General features: G+C 39.6%; 1 protein-coding gene across 1 annotated transcript in view; it reads left to right on the top strand.

Annotated features, from left to right (window-relative positions):
- Window positions 1–7,034, top strand: part of LOC104407135 (P protein-like) — a gene marked incomplete at its 3' end in the record, with an annotated part of 55,069 nt that overhangs the window by 638 nt on the left and 47,397 nt on the right. The gene's annotated exons all lie outside the window — the stretch shown is intronic.

The following is a 7,034-nucleotide window of genomic DNA, read 5'->3' as shown; positions in this document are numbered from 1 at the left end:
AGAACCGCTACAGCTAAATTGCAAATACTAAAATGGCACTAATAACACAACTGTGACAGCTGATGCACCACACATCAAGTGTGTGCTCCTTGTGCATCCTCTTCTCCAGCAGGAGAGGTGCAGGTTTTGGGGGTGGGAGTGCTAGTATTTCCTGTTGCGACAGATACAACATCAGCAATTTTATTTGTAAGTATTTAGAAACATTTTATAGACTCAAAAATATTGCAGGTGGCTTTTTAGCCCTTTCTTGTTCACACATTTACTTTCTTAAACCTCTTTGGTAGCATGATGGAGCAAGCTTTGCACCACCAACAACAACAGTGTGTGGAAGGCAGCCAGGGTGGACTGTCAACCTTTTTGAGATTTATGAGAATTTGTAGAGGTGACTTGACAGAACTTAAAGTGAGAACAGTGCTGTACCTAATCCAAGCTACTGCAGAGCACAGGTCTTGAAACCCTGCCTTGGGGTGTCTGCGTCAAGCAAGGTGGCTCACATCATTGCAGTGGTGAAGTAGAGTGCCAGCACACTCTCCAGAACCTGATGCTGGAGATTCTTCTTGCACTGCTAGAAATCAGGAAAAAACAGGGTAGATTTCAAAGCAGTTTAATGTTGAAATCAGATTAAAAAAACCTAATTAATTAAAACTAAACATAAAAGTACTATTTATTTAATGATTTGCCAATTGTCATAATGGTTGCCCAGAGAATCTGTGGCTGCCCCATCCCTGGCAGTGTTCAAGGCCAGTTTGGATGGGGCTTTGAGCAACCTGGTCTAGTGGAAGGTGTCCCTGCCCCATGGCAGGGGGTTGGAACTAGATGATCTCAAAGGTCCCTTCCAATCCAAACCATTCCATGACTCTGTGATTCTTATGGACCAGCTATCACCGTAGCTAAACTTCTTTCTGTTATTTTCCAGTGTACTGGCAATACACAACTTACTGTGAACCTATAAACTACAGTTTGGAAATCATGGTCATGGGTGTCAGAGATGAAAAATACTAAATCACAGGGGAGTCTGCCTTCTTGCAGGTGCAGGCAGTACCTCCAGGTCTTTTGATAACACAGTTTTCCTGTTGAGTAAACTGTAGTTATTGTGATTTAGGAATAGATGTACAATTAAACAGCCATGCCCATGCTCCCTTACATACAAATGTATATCTAAACTTCTATAGCAATATATTAGGGCTCAGGAAAGGATCTCCTGAAATTTATCCTTGTTGATCTTTACCTCTCTTTTTCCTCCAATATTTATTTTTTTTTTTTTTTCATGGAGATGAATCTTCTCTGGCTCTTCTTAGCATATATTTATGCCAATGCACATGAGGTGCAGTTAAAATACTGTGTGACCCCTCCAGTATGAGTAATTACCCTTAATTCAGTGGGGCTGCTCAACAGAATACAGAAAAAAACATGGATAAACCTTTGCAGACTCACGAGTTGTTTGATTAGTTCATTAGAATGAAAATCAGCTTTTAATGTAAATTGTTCTTTTGCTTGCAAAGATAACTACTGATAATTAAAAAAGAGGAGACCAAATCCTTTTTTTTTTCCACAAAGAGGTTCACTAAATTGGCATGTCTGTATGATTTTGGTTTAACGCATCTACTTAACTTAAATTGCTGAATTATCTTTCAGGGATAAGATTCCTAGGTTCTCTAAATTGTTCAAATGTATACTGAGAGAAGACTTTCCAAAGAATCTATTTAACAGAACAGGGGATTTATCTCAGTCCCTGAAATAACCTCGAAGAACGTGTTCTTGAGTTAGGCAGGACCCTTTTCCTAGGGTCATAGATGTCCACCTTCTTCTGGACTGACTGCAGCACAGTCGTGCAGGTATTTTGTGGTCAGTGTACAGACTGCCTGGCTGTCAAAATGCCTTCCTATTTACTTTGTCTATTTAAGACTAGTACCTTCTGACTTCTTACTCCATTGCTTTAAGCTCCCTTGGCTCCGTGTAAGGAGGCCTGGGACATCCACGGTGGTCACTCTGATGACTTTGCCTTTCCAGAGCATCCTTCCCCTTAAAATAAGCCTGTCTGCTTTCTTGTGAACAGCATTAATTCCTTTGGTCCTGCTTGCTGTGGGAAATGCAGCCATGCCTCTTTAAGTGGACTATGGATGAAGCTCCAGTGGTGTTGAGTGGGAATGTGCCTGGCCTAGGGTGTACATTTTCACTGAACTGTGGTGTAGTTTTGTGTGTCAGAAATACAAGTTTTAAATTCTGCAAAGTGGCACTGAAGCCTGCATTTTGACTTTGCACTTCTCTTATTTTCCTCAGCCTTTAAACAATGGATTGACAAGGCTCTTTTTCATTACAGTTATGTCAAAGCTGCTTTTGAGGTTGACAGACATTGGTCCAAGCCACCTTCTTTGGCTTGGAAGCCCCTTACCTTGCAGGATGATTTCATGCTGCTCTGTGGCAGCATGAGCAATGCTCTTCAGGCCAGCCCTGATAATCTCCAATAGCACAGACTATTTCTGTCCCTGTACATACAGGATGTGGCCACAAAAAAGGCTGCTGGTTGCCTCCGTGTCATCATCATCATCGGTGCTACTTCCACAGAAAAAGCCTGACAGCATGGCTTTGTATCAACCAAATCTGAAATCCTCCTTGGTGATCCCCAGGAGTGGGGTGAGGTCAGCTGTTTTTGGCTTAGGAGTTAGTAAGACTTGAAGGCCAACTATAGAAATGAGTTGAATACTAACTCTAAATCTCATGTAACCGATGACTTTGTGTTGCTATTTAAAATTTTACTACTGAAAACAGAAGGGCATTCATTGGAACATAAAAGTGGTGGAAGGCGGTGGAAGAGGGGAGTAATAGAGTAACTCGACCCTGTGGCATTAATTTCATATTGCCTTTCTTTCTTTGATGTAATTGCTGGTTTACCTCCTTTAGGTGGTCAGATAATAACACTGTCTTCTTAGGAAAGGAAAAAAAAAAGGTTGGCAGCTGTACAATTCATTATATCATGAACTTTTCATGAGAAATTAGGCTGTGAAAGCAAGGTGATGAAACCAAGCTCCATTGTTACTCCACTGAAGGTATATTTGGATGAATTTGGCCCTGGAACTTGCTAGTCGTATAATACAATAGCTTGGAAGTTTTTTCTTTAATCTTTGTGCCTCATTAGGAAGATTCATCTCTGGGATAACAAAAAAAAACCCAATCTCTTTTTTGGAATCTGCTTGAATTTGTGTTTCATCAAACAAAACTATTTCTCTCAGCATTTCTCCTGTCCTGCAGTTTCACTTATGTAATGGTCACTTATGCAAAAAAAAGTAAAAACAATCAACCATATTTAACTCTTCCTTTGCCCTGTGATTGTGATGCCAGGATCAGTAGAGAGATTTTTTGCAATGAGGAAGTCAGTGAGTTTAAACTGTCTATTGTATTCTCAGTTTGCAGTAATACAACAGAAAGATTGCAATTGTTTTTCCTGTTAGAGAAGCTGGGAAAGGATAAGCTATTTTACACTGAAAAGTCACTATGAAAGTGAAGTTATGCCTTTAGGAGTGAGGGATTATAAATCTCAATTTTGATTTTTAATTATGTTGATGTATTGCTACTTTTAAATGACATTCATGAGACTTAGAATTAGATGTCAAGAAGACATGGTTACTGTCTAGATAAGTAAAATTTATGTGACAATTTAAAAGCTTCTTCAGACAGGGGAAACAGACTGAGGAAAAAACCCTCAAAAACATTCAAAACACATTTTTTATGTGTTGTAAGACTAATTTTGATCTCTGGCTATTAGAATAAAATGGGATCATCTTCTATTCAACAGTCAAACAGGCAAAGTGGTCATTTTCACACCATAATTGCATGTTTGTGTAGGAACCATTCTGATTTTCATGTCAATCACACAAACATTAGAGAGAGTCCAGGACAGATAGATGACTTCACAGCAAACAGCCACATTCGTTATTCTTGTATAGCTTCTAGTGATCTTGCTTGCTGCCTGAATGGTGATGCTTCTGGTTTTCTTTCAATTTCTTACCTGTAGTGAATGTTTCTGAATTTTGATTCCCCATGAGGATCTTTAAGTGCTATGACATTGCAGTGAATAAATAATATTGAGGATGTTTGTGATTTTACTAATTGATTCAATTTGGTTTGTTTGGTTTTGAATATAGTCTCTCAAGCATTTGCTGCTAACATGGAGGCATGTGGCTGCAACACAGCTTGTCTTGAGCAAACTGTGTAGAGGCATGGAACTGCTGAGACTCTGACTTTACTGAGATTACAGCTCCCTGCTGTTGTCCCTACTACTTCACAAAATACCATTCAAAAAACTGAAAAACTAAAAATAAGTAATAAGCAGCTCTAGCATACTTTTAGCTCAAATGTTAGAAAGTATAACAGAAAGACAACATTATGCACAATACACAGATAAATAAGTTATTAGGAAGTTCCGCTACTCCCTTCTAAATCACTGTTCCCCATTTCTTAGAAAAATCATCTTGGAGTGGTAACGGGAGACAGAAATGCAGTTGTGTAGTATGACTTAAGCAGAGTGTTTGCTTCATTTGAGTAAAAGTGTTTTCAGCAAAAGACTGATTTTAACTTCGTTTTTCTTGTTAATGGAAAAAAAAAACAAAAAACCCCACACCAAAATAAAAAAAAACAAAATCAAAAAAACCAAAACACCAACAAAAACCCCACAACAAAACAAACAAGAAACAGATCTCACTCATGATAGATTACCGTGTGTTCAGAGTTATTTAATTTCTCTGTTGCTGCATACTATTCATCATCTCAGTGCTTATTTCTTGTAACTATTTACAGTATCTCAAATTGGCCATGTACTACAGTTTCTGTTCCATCAGCAGCAGACTAAGACCACAGCACACCCATGTAGCCACTTGATTGATTTTAGATTCTGATAGGACATTTCGTTAAACAAAAATCCACCACTATTAATTTTTGGTTTTAAGTGCTCTGTTGAAAGAATTAGGGGGTACTAATTAACTGCTTCACACTTTTCCAGCTGCCAGGCTAAAAACTGAACTCGTGTCTCAAAGAAAAATTTGCAGTGTACCGACCTCCAAAGATCCAATGTTTCAATTGAATCCCTGTGACATTGCCTAAAACTGTTGAATTTGGCAAGCAGCTGCTCTCTTCCTAATGGCTAGTAATATGGTTATGTGGGGTTTGTCTTTTTTAGACCTCTTAGGCCAATTGTGGAAAGATGCCAATAACATACAAGCTACAATCCTCTTTGGGGTTGGACAGCTGTTTCCTCATGTAAACCTCTGTTTAAGCAGGGGGGAAGCTTTAATGTCAGTGATGCTTTTTTTACATTATATGATTGAAGGGTTAAGCCAGCCAGCCAGCCAGACTTTGTAAAGCAATGTGTTGCTGTCTGTGCTGGGTTGATCCTGGCTGGACACCAGGTGCCCACCAAAACTCTCTATTGCTCCCTCCTCAGCAGGACAGGGTGGAGGAGAAAACAAGATGAATAAAACCAACAAGGGGTCAAGATTAAGGCAGTTTAACAAAGCAAAAGCAAATGTCACATGCAGAAACAAAGGATAACAGAAGATTTATTTTACTTCCCATCAGAAGGCAATGTCCATCCACTTCCCAGGAAGAAGGGCTTCAGTACGTGTAGTAGTTGCAAGACAAACATCATAAATAATTAATCACACACCCTCCCTCCGCCCCCTCTTCCTCTTCCTTTTCCTTAGCTTTTGTTGCTGAGCAGCCATCATGGAATATCTCTTTGGCTAGTCTGGGTCAGCTGTCCTGGCTGATGAGGGAGAATGTTGTAGAGACAGCCTTGATGCTGTGTGAGCACTGCTCAGCAGTAGCCATAACACCCTTCTAGCTACAAGTACAAAAGCACAGCACTGCAAGGGCTGCTATGGGGAAAATTAACTCCATCCCAGCCAGACCCAATACAGTTGCACAGAGGCAGCCCCAGTTGAGCAGGAGGACACACATGGGGCTAAGGGTAGCTGATGTGAGGAGTAGCTATCCATCCATGTAAGATGAAGCAAACAACTCAGTCACTCAGTGTCCCTCAATAAAGCTTTTTCTTTGAAAAAATGTTGGGTGTGCTTCATTCCTGGCTGATGTACCTATGTGCAGGTAGTGTTTCTGACACACTAACCAACTTGTGTGAATGAGAACTTTGTACTAGCAGGCGGTCAAATTATGCTTATTAATGTGAATTCAGGTTTGTCCCTAATTTTCTGCTATGTAGGTGTGTATGTGCAAAAACTTTATATGGGGAAGAACAATAGAGTCTTTGCTGACAGTTGCTGGGGAGAAGGAAAATAAAACATTGGAAATCCATGGCCTTTACATATACCACTGCATCAGATAGACATGCAGATAGGCAGTCATTGAGGCATTGTAGTTGGGTTGTAAATGGTCTTCATGAAAACATGGCAACTTTTCCATGGGCTCAGGCCCTGAATTTGAAGGATAGAACAAGACAAACTCTGAAAATGCAGCCAAAAATAGTTGAGAATAGGAGTCAGGGACAGGAATCTGATTTTTGTCAGTAAGTTTGGACCATTTAGCTTTAAGGCTTGAACCTTTCCCCTGGCTTCCCTGTTCCCAAAGATTACTGTTAGAAACAGATATTTTAGAGCATAGTTCTTCTTGGTGATAGAGATGTGTTTCAGTCTGCCCAGCACTTTGAATGTCTCTCCCATTAGAATTAATTAACATCAGAGTGGTTTGTCCTCTTTTGTTAGAAGCACTGGAAATCATTCCCCAGCCACAGTGAAAATTTCCAGGGTAGTGGTGGTCATACATTTAAGAACTGAAATTCATGTTAAATTGAATATAGCTGATGGCAAAATAGATAAATGCAGATGGAAGAAATTAGCCAGTGAATTAAGGTAAAAAAAAAAAGGTCACAGCTTGTAGTCTGGCAAATCATATGGCTTTTTTAAAAACCTCCTATTTGTAAGGAGCTCAAGTGATTTAGTCTCTGAAATACAGCAGTAGCTGATAAATGAGTCACCAAAATGCTTACAGACAGTGACCAAGCAAGCAATTCTCTGCTTAATAGG

This window comes from Nestor notabilis, unplaced genomic scaffold (assembly GCF_000696875.1).
Source record: "Nestor notabilis isolate BGI_N333 unplaced genomic scaffold, ASM69687v1 scaffold8246, whole genome shotgun sequence".
Taxonomy (NCBI): Eukaryota; Metazoa; Chordata; class Aves; order Psittaciformes; family Psittacidae; genus Nestor; species Nestor notabilis.
The sequence above is the reverse complement of the archived record's forward strand: the minus strand, read 5'-3'. Positions and strand labels throughout refer to the sequence as shown.